Below are 12431 nucleotides of genomic sequence, written 5' to 3' on the forward strand. Positions count from 1 at the left end.
ACTTGTTCTTTATTTTGTCTTTTTAATTTTTACTTCCTGCTGCTGGATTTCATTCGGATTCTTGTTGTGGATTCCTCACCTTGTTTCCTCTTCCCTCCAGATAGGGCTTTATTTGTAACAGAATGAGTGCCGGTGCCCAAAGCTCTGCTCAGAAACTCGGGTCGCAATGAATTCCAGCGGTGTGATAGGAGTTTGGTTCCTGGCGTATGTACTGCAAGATCACATCTCCCATCGAGTACTATTCGATTGCCAAGGAGTTTTTTTTCGATTGGCCTTTTGTACCTCACCTTGACCTCTTCACGAGACACCTGACACTTTTCACGTGTGTTATACCATGCAGGGTGGCACCATGGCCACTGAGAAGTGCCTCCCTTTCCTTGGGCACTCCAAAAGGACACAGAAGTGGTTTTCACCAAGTCCCGTCCCTGACAATTTGAAATAGATAAACAGATTTCTGGTATCTTCCTAGTGAAGCAAGGGCACGATCACGGTTGGATTGGGATTCAAAATCGGCCCGGGCACGCTAGAAAAAATGGCCCACATTTGCATATTGCCTTTCCTCAAAACTGCTTCGGCGAAATTTTATTTAAAAAAAGGGTGGGGGGGGGTGGGGGGGGGTTAAAAAAAATGCATGAATTTGTTTACATTGGTGACTGAAAAAAACAAGTGAGGCCACTTCTTTAGGCCCCCTGTCCCGCTCTGTATGCATACATTAATGGGCCGGCCCTGCGAGAGAAAGAAAGTGACACCTCTGCCTGTTGCTAAACGTGAGGTAATGAGCGCCCTTCTGCCTCCAGAAAGGCCACTCAGACACTCACTGGGCCGCTGGCTGTATTCGAACAAGAGCGACACCGCCCAAATCTGCCCCCCCCCAGACTGCTCCAAAAAGCAGCGCACAGTTGGAACTCGCACCGACCCTCGGGCATCGCCCGAGTGCCCGCATTACTAATTCGACGCTGGGCACAATAAATCTTCCCCATGGCCTGTTCCATACCTCAGCTACTCACCCCATTCGGGGGTATGCATAATTGGTGCCTGCTCTCCAGGGCGTGCCAGTGGCGACTGCCACGCGGACGGGAGGAAGTTCCGAATGTTTGAATGAGTGGTGGGTTGGTGGTAATTGGTTCATCAGGGTCGGATTGGCAGTGGTCTAGTACCTGAGTAGCAGCTGTGGGCCCCTTTTTTGGGCAGCATGGAGCTGATTTTGTCGGTGTCTGTGCTGTTCAGATGCCCCCAGCGGCCCAGTGGGGCATGAGCGGCCTCTCCGGAGGCAGATGGGCCTCCGTTACCTCCCTTTTACCAGTGGGCGGAGGCGTCATTCCCAGTCTCTTGCTGAACCGGCCCATTAATGTACGTAGATGGAGCAGAGCCAGGCTGTCTGAAACAGCAACACAGCATCCAAAAACTGATCGCTGCCAGAGGGTAAACCGCCCCGGCAGGTACCCAAAACTCATCACTGTCAGAAGGCAACCGCCGCGGCAGCCATCAAAAGCTCATCACCGTCAGAAGACATTTGACAGACGAATACAAGACTCTGCGAGAAAACTTGCTGACACTTCTGCAAACCTATTTGACCGCAACCCACGGCCTATAACAGCGCTGACCTTGTGATCCAACCTCAACTGTGATAAAGAGTCACACATCAATAAGACAACCTAAACAGCGACTAAAAAACTCAAAATGAATGTGGAGTAATGAGGCTACTGTCTCGGTATCCAAAAACTCACCACTGTCAGAAGGCATCTGACAGACGAAAACAAGACACACAGATGATGTGTCATTGCGTTTGGTCACTATTTTTCGTTGTGTTCCTCGCTCACTTGTTCTTTATTTTGTCTTTTTAATTTTTACTTCCTGCTGCTGGATTTCATTCGGATTCTTGTTGTGGATTCCTCAGCTTGTTTCCTCTTCCCTCCAGATAGGGCTTTATTTGTAACAGAATGAGTGCCGGTGCCCAAAGCTCTGCTCAGAAACTCGGGTCGCAATGAATTCCAGCGCTGTGATAGGAGTTTGGTTCCTGGCGTATGTACTGCAAGATCACATCTCCCATCAAGTACTATTCGATTGCCAAGGAGTTTTTTTTCGATTGGCCTTTTGTACCTCACCTTGACCTCTTCACGAGGCACCTGACGCCTTTCGCGTGTGTTATGCCATGCAGGGTGGCACCATGGCCACTGAGAAGTGTCTCCCTTTCCTTGGGCACTCCAGAAGGACACAGAAGTGGTTTTCACCAAGTCCCGTCCCTGACAATTTGAAATAGATAAACAGATTTCTGGTATCTTCCTAGTGAAGCAAGGGCACGATCACGGTTGGATTGGGATTCAAAATCGGCCCGGGCACGCTAGAAAAAATGGCACACATTTGCATATTGCCTTTCCTCAAAACCGCTGGCTGTATTCGAATAACAGCGACACCGCCCAAATCTGCCTCCCCCCAGAATGCTCCAAAAAGCAGCGCACAGTTGGAACTCGCACCGACCCTCGGGCATTGCCCGAGTGCCCGCATTACTAATTCGACGCTGGGCACAATAAATCTTCCCCATGGCCTGTTCCATACCTCAGCTACTCACCCCATTCGGGGGTATGCATAATTGGTGCCTGCTCTCCAGGGCGTGCCAGTGGCGACTGCCACGCGGACAGGAGGAAGTTCCGAATGTTTGAATGAGTGGTTGGTGGTAATTGGTTCATCAGGGTCGGATTGGCAGTGGTCTGGTACCTGAGTAGCAGCTGTGGGCCCCTTTTTTGGGCAGCATGGAGCTGATTTTGTCGGTGTCTGTGCTGTTCAGATGCCCCCAGCGGCCCAGTGGGGCATGAACGGCCTCTCCGGAGGCAGATGGGCCTCCGTTACCTCCCTTTTACCAGTGGGCGGAGGCGTCATTCCCAGTCTCTCGCTGGGCCGGCCCATTAATGTACATAGTTGGAGCAGAGCCAGGTTGCCTGAGCAGGAGCGGCCTCAGTTATTGCAGGTGTGGTTCACCAGTGTGAACTAACTGTGAACTAATCCGTGCACAAAGATTCCTGGCAACATTTGAATTTTTTTCTCTCAGTGAAGTAAAGAAAAGATGCCTCTTCTAAACACCCCCCTCTTCTTTTCATAACACTTAAATTACTGAAGCAGTGCTTTGCGAAAAGGCGCAACCCATCAATGTGGGCCGCTGTTTTAGGGTGTCTCGGCCTATTTTTGAGTATTAATGTTCCAAGTTAGGCCAGATTTAAGGGGGGACACGTGTGGTTTTTTTGATGTACCTGATTCAAAGTGTGCATTGTCACGCTGAGCCCTCCATCTGTGGACTGACGTTTGCTAGTGCGAGGGACTACTTGTTTTTCCAGGGGTGCTGGCGGAAGGTCTGTGTCAGCAACGCGCCCTGACGCCGCGTCCAGACCATGGACCTTGTGAACAGCCGCATTGAAGCAGCGCACAAAGGCAGCCTCTAGGCACGCCCCCTCCTTTCTTTAAAGGCGCAGCTCACGTTTCATTTGTCCTGACCCTTCCTTTGTGATTGTGAAGTCTAGTCAGTTGCAAAGTCTGCTTTGTCTGTGCTGGTAACATGATCCGACTTAATGTCTTACTGAAGCAGGATGTAAAGTCCTGTTGTGAAGTATTAATCTATGTTGACACCACAGCATTGAGTACAAATAACGTGTCATTCATTCTGCACGCCCAGTTGATGAAGGGTTCAGCCCTTACTCCAGGCACAGTGCACGTGCAACAACACTTGTCTGTCTTCTATTTCCCTCTTCAGTCCTTGCTGCTGTCTAGTGTTTAACCTGATTGGAGAGGGCAGTAACTCAGAGCACGAGCAATTGGCATATGCAAACAAGCATTGATAAAGCAAATAGGTTTAACCTTTGTAGAATGCCCGACCACAAGCATTCACATAACATTTATGCAAACACTGATATTGGCGAGGCAGACATGCAAATAATTACATAAAGCAACAAACACACCCACATCCATTCACACAGGGAACAATATCGATAGAGCCATTTATGTGCACAGATCAGCAGGCGAACAGGCCCACAGACCTCCCTACACACACACACACACACACAGACCCCCTCACGTGACCGTCACAGACCAAGAGACCTGTGTTACCTTTCGCAGGCGGCTTGCAAAGTGACGGCTGCTCTAAGACCATCACAAAGTGCCCAATGTGAGAGTGAACAAGAGGGACCAAGAGAGAGGGATCGATGATGGAAGCCTGTCAATATCTTTCACACAATGAAGCAGCAGTGATTAGGCAGCCTGACATGTGTGGTTGGCAAGGATGAAGCGTGGGGAATGGTCCAGGTAGGCTGTCGCCTGAGGCCCCGCTACGCTGTGTGTGCCTTTTTAGGTCTCGCCTGACCCAGCGCATGCGCTGGTCTGGCGAGACTTTTTGAGAGGGCTCCAAAAAGTGCTACCAGGCCAGTCTAGACCTACAGTGCATGTGCGCGGCCGCTTTGATGTTTGATCGCAATCGCGATCACTTTCGCGGCCACACGGCCGCTTGGCATAGCCAATAGGTCTCGCTTTTGGGACCTTATAAGTATTTAGTTATGCAACTGTTGCATGGCTAAACACTTATAAGGTCCCAAAGACGAGACCTATTGGCTATGCCAATGCTTGTTTTAAAATACCTCTTGTGTTGTGTTTGCATTTTTGTGTTCAGTGGGGCCTTTTAATTGTTTTTAGAACGCCTTTCAGAACATCCCTGATGGATCCTGGAGGAGGACGATAGAGCCAAACAGATTTTATTAGACCTCAGTGCGGCTTTCGACACTGTGTCCCGTTACATCCTCCTGCAAAGGCTAACGTCACTGGGTACCACACTAGCCTGGATGTCTTCGTTCCTTGGAGACCGCTCATTTCAGGTCTTCTAAGGCACTGCTAGATGAGAATCGGAGGCGCTTGCTTGTGACGTTCCCCAGGGCTCGGCGTTGAGCCCGATGCTCCTTAACATTTATGTGCGCCCCCTTGCAAAGGTGGTTGAGACCTGCGGTTTAACTTTGTTCTTGCATGCAGACGACACACAGATCATCTTCGCTCTGTCGTCTGCACAGGGTCACCGCACTGGAACCCTGGACCTGTGCCTGAGCAGGATGTCCACATGGATGGGCGTAAACTCACTCAGGCTCATTCGTGGAAGGACTGAGGTCTTGGTGAAAAATACCCAAACATGGGCTTCTCAGGACTGGCCGGATGCTCTGGACAGCCTTCTGGATTTATCGTCCATGGTAAAGAACTTCGGCTTCTAGCTGCATGAGGGGCTAACTATGAAGCCGCAGGTAGCCAAAGTGGCCTCTACCTGCATTGCAGTACTGAGGTGCGTAAACAATATCATCTGCATAACACCACTCTCTGCCCAAAAAACAGTGATTTAAGCTCTGATCCTGTTGAGAACTAACTATGGGAACATCTTATATTTGGAGACAAAGAAGGCAGCCATTCAGGGGCAACAAGTCGTCCAAAATACCACGACCAGGCTGCTCTTCCGCCTTCTAAAGCATGCGTCAAATCTGCTCCGAGAGCTTCACTGACTGACCGTGGACAAACAAATACAGATTAAAGCCTTGTGCTATATGCACAAGGCTAGTTTCGGCGCAGCTCCAAGGTACATTCAAGATCTGGTGGCAACTTGCCAGCCTGCACGCACGCTTCGGTCATCAAACCAGTCCCTCTGTAAAGTGCCTAGAATTCATCTAGTGCGCATAGCGGCGGCGGTCGTTCTCGTACCGTGGCCCATAGCTATGGAACAACCTTCCGAAGTCTTTGCGAAGCTACTCCTCCCTCATGGTGTTTTGCAAATTGTGGGCTGACTTCTCTTTACCTGTGTTTAACTCCGGGAAACCACCATAGGCAGCTTAGCACTTTGTAAGATGCAAAAATAATGAGAGAAAATAGGCTGCAGGCGAGGGGAGGTGGGAGCGCAGGAATGTAGGGGAATGCAAGAATCAAGGAGGGTGAAACAGTGTGAAGAACCAGGGACTGAGGGAAAGGCAGGAATGGTAGACTGCTACAGAGATAGAAATGCAAGCTAGGGAGAGCTGGGGAACCCATGTCCACAAGCCAGGCCCCAATACTGACGCAGACAGACAACAAACTTACAAGCCCAAATAAAATGCTGCAAAGCACAGATAGGGGCAAATTTATAAGCCCCTTTGTGTCGCTCTTCCACCGCGCAACGTGGCGCAAATGAAGAATGAGATTTATGAAGCCACGTAAGGACACCTTGGGTGGCCCTGCACAGCCTCATACATCTCGAGTAATGTAACGCAGAGCAAAGCACTGCGTTATATAACCCTGCACCAGGGAGGCGTTTCCAAAGAAGCTGCATCGTTGTTCCCATGCAACATCCATGGATTTTGGCGCATTCCCAGATTTACAAGAACAGGTAAACTTTGGAATGCGCCAACAAGATACGCCTCCCCAGGAGAGCTGTAACAAGGACAAATATCTTTATTTCTCCTAGTTTTTCCTCTTTCTATGTCTGTTGCATCCTGCAGTCCCTATAGAATGAGGAAAAAGCCTCTTAGGATTGTTTTTGTGCAGGAAGGTGCGTTGTCTTGCACAAAAATAATCTTGCATGCAACGCAGGCCCCCGTGCGCCAGGATGCAAGGGTGCCAGCATTGACGCTAGGCAGCCCATTGTGCACCAGCGCAGTGGAAAGGACAGGAGTGCTCCGAATTGCAATAAATACGGTGCATTCCTGCCCTTTTTCAGAGACGCAGAGAGGTGAGCTGCTGCGATGCGCTGCGCCTCTTTCTTATGAATATGGCCCCCAGACTCCAGAGTGCACAGGCTGGCCTAAGTAGAGGCAGATGGACAGGCGGACAGAAAAAGGCATGGATGTGTGGATTCAGGTCTCTCTTCCCCTAAACCTTTACACCCTTCGATAACAACATCACATTTCAGGTACGGGAATACTGGATGTCAATGTCCAAACAGCCCTTGATTCCTCCTTAGATATAAATTCTAAGGGCCCGATTCACAGAACTAACTTAAGACAAAATCCTAAACTTACTACCATTTTCGTATTCACAGAAGGCACTTACTCATTTTGGTATTCACAGAAGACACTTACTCACTTCGGTATTCACAGAAGTTAGGAGTCCTAACTTTAGGACACCTAAATGCCTTCTGTGAATACCGAAAGTCTTAAAATTAGGATTTTTCTCAGGCAGCCCATTGTGCGCCGGCATAGGGGAAAAGGACAGGAATGCGCCGCATTTTATAGATACGGCGCATCCCTGCCCTTTTCTTTTGCCGTAGGGAAGCGCAGCAGGAAGGCCTGCTGCGCTTCCCTACGGCAAAATCTCATAAATCTGCCCCAACGTTTATTCGAATTGCATGATGACAACAATTGCGTAAATATATATTTTTCACATATGAAACACTTTATTGTTCGATTAATTCAAATCAATACAATAGAAAAACACTCTGATAAAAATGTTATAAAAAGAGATACTATGATACAAAAGTTAAGAATATTTGAGGGTACATAGTTACATAAAGCCCAGAGGGTACCGGATTTAATTTTTCATGATTTTCCTAATGGCATCCGTTTTCTGTATGTGTAATGTATTGATTTCTTATATCAAAACCGGGGACAAAAAATATGTTACTTTACTTCACAAAGCAGCAAAAACTAATATTTACCTCCAAACTCATCTCTGAGACAGCGCAAGATGCCCACCACCACAATGCTGAAAATATGAGGTCATTTAAGGAATTCTTGGCTGAGGCAGCAATCGGCCACTGTGTGAATGGGTTCCGACACATCTGCACGCATCACTGACACATCTGCACGCATTCTGATTAATCGTACATTTACATTTTTGCATGCTCCGGGTGCTCAGCCTTGCATTACTCCCTGGAGGCATAGTGCCGATATCGGCAACCCCCCCCCCACTCAGCAGTAATTAATCGCGCTGAGCAAAATAAACAGTCCACACAAGATTTTAAAGGAGAAAGTTTGCTGCAGGTTTATTACATACAAGGAGTATGCCAACTTGGTGGAGTCAGGGCCTAGGGCCACCCCCTTTGTTACCCAGCCCTCAGAACACATATACTACAGTAGTGAAACTCTCCACAACCTCAGGACACATAACAGCAACTGTAGTGGACACAGCTTGCAAGCCGACTCCCTCCCGCCTATCTGCCCTGATTGCAACCATCCTTTCAAACCCAAATCAACTATGGAACTGATACACGATTTCCGTATGTTTTTACTAAATTGTCGTTCTCTTCCTAAACATACGGCTGAAATCGCACTTTTAATAGAGGAACTTACTCCAGACATTCTGTTCCTTACAGAAACCTGGCTATCCCCTGAGGCTGATTCAGCAGTCATAGAAGCCCTTCCAACAGGCTTCCAAATCTCCCGCCAGGATCGACCTAAAGGGAGAGGAGGAGGCGTGGCGATAATTCACAAAGAACATCTCCACTGCCGAGTGGCTTCCGAAACCATCATGGATTGTGAGAGTCTTACCTTCAACGTGGAACTATCACCAAATAGCGGCCTCTCCGGCACTCTTGTTTATCGCCCTCCGGGTCCCTCTAAACAGTTCCATGTGAGTCTACCACCCTGTGTGGCTGAACAACTTAATACCTCATCCAACTTCATTTTGTTAGGTGACTTTAACTTCCATTTTGAGTCATCTTCAGACCACATAGCCTTGACCCTAGCAGAGGATCTAGCAGCTCTGCAACTCTCTCAAAGGGTCTCCTCTGCAACCCACGTGAAGGGCCATCTGCTGGACCCGGATTTTAGCAACTGCCCTGATCTTTCAACCAGTCCACCTATCCCCCTGCCCTGGACGGATCATTTTTTGATCCCCATTAATTGGACGGTGTTTAAAACCCCCGGTCCAACACCTACCACGAGACTCATGAGAGCTTGGTCTCGCCTAGCAGTCGATAAGTGGACCAGCAAACTCTCGGAGAATCCACCTATGAGCATTGACAATCCCGGCCTAGCTAATCAGGCCTATGCCAATTGGATCACTCAATCTCTGGATGCTGTTTTGCCTAAAAAGAAAATTATGCTTAAGCGCTCCCGCAAAACCGCCCCTTGGTACACCGAGACTCTTAGAGACAAGAAACGCCTCTGTAGAAAATCCGAAAGGCGCTGGCGATCCGACTTCTCCATGGATAACAAAACCCTCTATCAAAAAGCCATCAGTGAATATAAAACACTGATTAAAGCTGCACAAGCCTTACACTTCTCCTCGCAAATTTTGCATGCCATATCTAAACCAAAGGAAATTTTTCATATCATTAAAAATCTCACTAAACAGCCTCCTAGCTTGCAGGCGGATAAGTCCATTACCCACTGCAACAACATTGCCGACTTTTTTCATCTCAAGATAAGTTCTATTTACTCTACCTTTCCCCCGAAAAACCCTTCCCCCTCACTCCATCCCACGATCTCCCCCTTCAGCCAACAGTCGCCCACGCTCACTCACTTCCTCCCTTTGGATCTTGTCACTCTTGGCTCCTTAGCACAAAAAGTAAAATCCGGCTCCCCGGATGACCCAGCCCCTCCAAACATAATAATGGCAGCCTCGCAGACCACCCTATCCATTATTAGGGAGGTCCTAAATGCCTCCATCTCTTCTGCAACGGTCCCGACTGCATGGAAGCAGGCCATGGTGAGAACTTTATTGAAAAAGCCTAACTTGGACTCCACCAACCTGAGCAATTACCGCCCCATCTCCCTGCTCCCATGGATCAGCAAAATTTTGGAGAAACATATAAACCTTCAACTGATAAGCTTCCTGGAAGAGCACCACCTACTGGACCCTACCCAGACAGGCTTTAGACCAAAACATGGAACGGAGACCGCCCTCCTCATGGTCACAGAGGAAGCTAGAAAAATCCTGGATCAAGGAGGATCAGTGGCAGTGATCCTTCTTGATCTCAGCGCGGCCTTTGATACGGTCAGCCATGACATCCTGCTGGACCGCTTATCCCAAGCCGGGATTAAGGATAAAGCCTGGTCCTGGTTTCAGTCCTTCTTAGAGGACAGATCTTTTCGCGTGTTCGAAGGCGAGTCCGTTTCGTCCAGCAAACCTCTTAATTGCGGAGTCCCTCGGGGCTCTTCTTTGAGCCCTGCACTCTTCAATCTGTACATGAGGCCGCTGGCTGATGTTGTCTGCCCATTTGGAATTAAGATCATCTCCTATGCGGACTACACGCAGCTGGTGGTCTCTATGACACAGGCAGCTAATCCATCGGCTCCGGGTGGGCTCAGAGACTGCCTGGAGGAAGTGAAGACCTGGATGTCCCTATCATGCTTAAAATTGAATGGGGACAAAACTGATCTTATGCTCCTAGGCCCTTCTAATCTTAGTCTCCATCCCTCCATGTGGCCGTCAAGTCTGGGACCCCCCCCTACTCCTAAAGACAGTATTAAGAGTCTTGGAGTCTGGCTGGACAGATCCCTGTCCTTCAACGTTCAATCCATAAAACTTTCAGCCACCTGCTTTGCCATCATGAGGATGTTAAAAAAAATTCTCCCTCTCCTCCCCCTGGAAGCTAAACAAGTGGCCGTATAAGGCAGCGTTTTTCAACCACTGTTCCGCGGCACACTAGTGAGCCGCGAGATGTTGCCTGGTGTGCCGTGGGAAAACGTGGGAAAATGGAAGCAATCGAAAGATTTTTTTTTTAAAATGTCAAATTTTCCCCCACTAGGCCGGGCGGCGCCGGACTGTATCCTGGGTATGGGGGGGGTGGGGTTTTTGATTGGCGCTCCTCCACCTTTCTGATGTCCGGGCTGTGATTGGTCCAGACTCCAGCCTGGACCTATCACAGAGCAGTATCTCCCGCCCGAGCGCAGTGTGCGCAGCAGCGGAGAGAAGAAGACGTCGCGACTCGAGTCACCAGGACTCCCAGGAGGACCGGAGCAGGAGCAGGAGGAGACGGACGGAGACCAGGACTCAGCACTGCAGACTCAGAGAGACCGCATCCGGATCCAGACCAGGCCGCAGGTGCAGCGCGAGGTGAGCCTCACTCATTTGCACCCTCATTGAATGTACGCGCGCCTGGGAGGTGGCCGCACGCAGCGCTCCGATGATCTGGAAGTCTTATTTTTTGTTTCTAATTTCAACAGAATGAAAGATTTTTGCCAGTAGAGTACAACACGAGTATCAAGTGCTCCCCAAGTTCCCATTTATCACCCTTGGCTATCTGCATCTGTGTATTTAATTGCTGACGACTGATTCTTGGTGATAAATCACTTTATATCGAGGAGGGAGTTGCGAGCCCTTCTATGAAAATGAGGGCATGATACCGTCAGCTGATAGGCATTGATGTGAATCGCATAACTGTGCAACAAAAGCCTGCCCGGATGTGCTCGCTGCACAAACAGCCCGTTGTTTCCAACAGTGCCAGTTGTCTCTATTAATGTCAAGAGGAATGCAATTTTATTAGTATGTGAGAAAGGCGTACTCAGTCTCTGACGTAGGACTCTTGTAAACTTCTTTCATCCGCTCTCTTAGCAATCCTTCTTACCATCCCCGAGCCCCTGCTGTACATAGGTGCAATCAGTCGCTACGGATGTTAAACGTATATTTAATTTAAACACATATTAAACACTGCAACAGTCTAATAATATTACAGAGGGGCTGCGTAAGAGGTACAACCTGATATTTAGAATGATATCGTTTGGCCTATTTCAGTTTTTTTTTAACTTTTAGAAATTTACACAACATAAAAGTTTCTGTTTTGTGCAAAGGTCGGGAGAGCGTGATGCCTGAACCCAGGGATTTCAGTGGCCCATTGTACTTAATAAAGACCTAGGCAGCCTCTTGTATGAAGGGAGATATGAGCTGGCCCCCGCTGCTGGCAGCTGGTTGTTGGGTGTGAGCACTGTGCCGAGACTCTAGTTGCAAAACCCGCATTCACTCTTGACGGCTTTTAGAGTAGGCAGGGGGATGGGCAGTAAACTATTAAGATGCGAGATTATCTCACTCAAGCAAGGTGATGGCGTGGCATATAACTACTTTAGTTAGGCTGCATTTCCCGTCCAGTGAAAGGCTAGCAAAGGCACCAACAGCAGGCCAGTATAGTTGGCGTGTAACCTTGTAGTGGTTGGAGCAAGTGGCTGCTAATATCCTTATTGTCAACATACTGTTGATTGTTAATGCCTCTTACCGTTTGCCCACATTATGTGCCTTTGACTTGGGCTTAGTTACTTTGAGGGCACGTGAGCACATCAACCTTCCCTCTTAACTTCTGTTAACTGACAGCGCTCAAAATTATTGAATTCGGAGTGTGTTTATTAAAACATTAAGACATTTTACATAATAATCCACATGCAGGTTCGACTCTACAGCTGCTCCTTCATTTGTTCACATTCACATGATTTGGAAATGTTGCCTTCCAACGAGGGGGAAATAAAAGTACTGAGAAAGGTCCCATGGCTTGTACTTTCGTTCACTTTCATGTT

This window comes from Triturus cristatus, chromosome 7 (assembly GCF_964204655.1).
Source record: "Triturus cristatus chromosome 7, aTriCri1.1, whole genome shotgun sequence".
Lineage (NCBI taxonomy): Eukaryota > Metazoa > Chordata > Amphibia > Caudata > Salamandridae > Triturus > Triturus cristatus.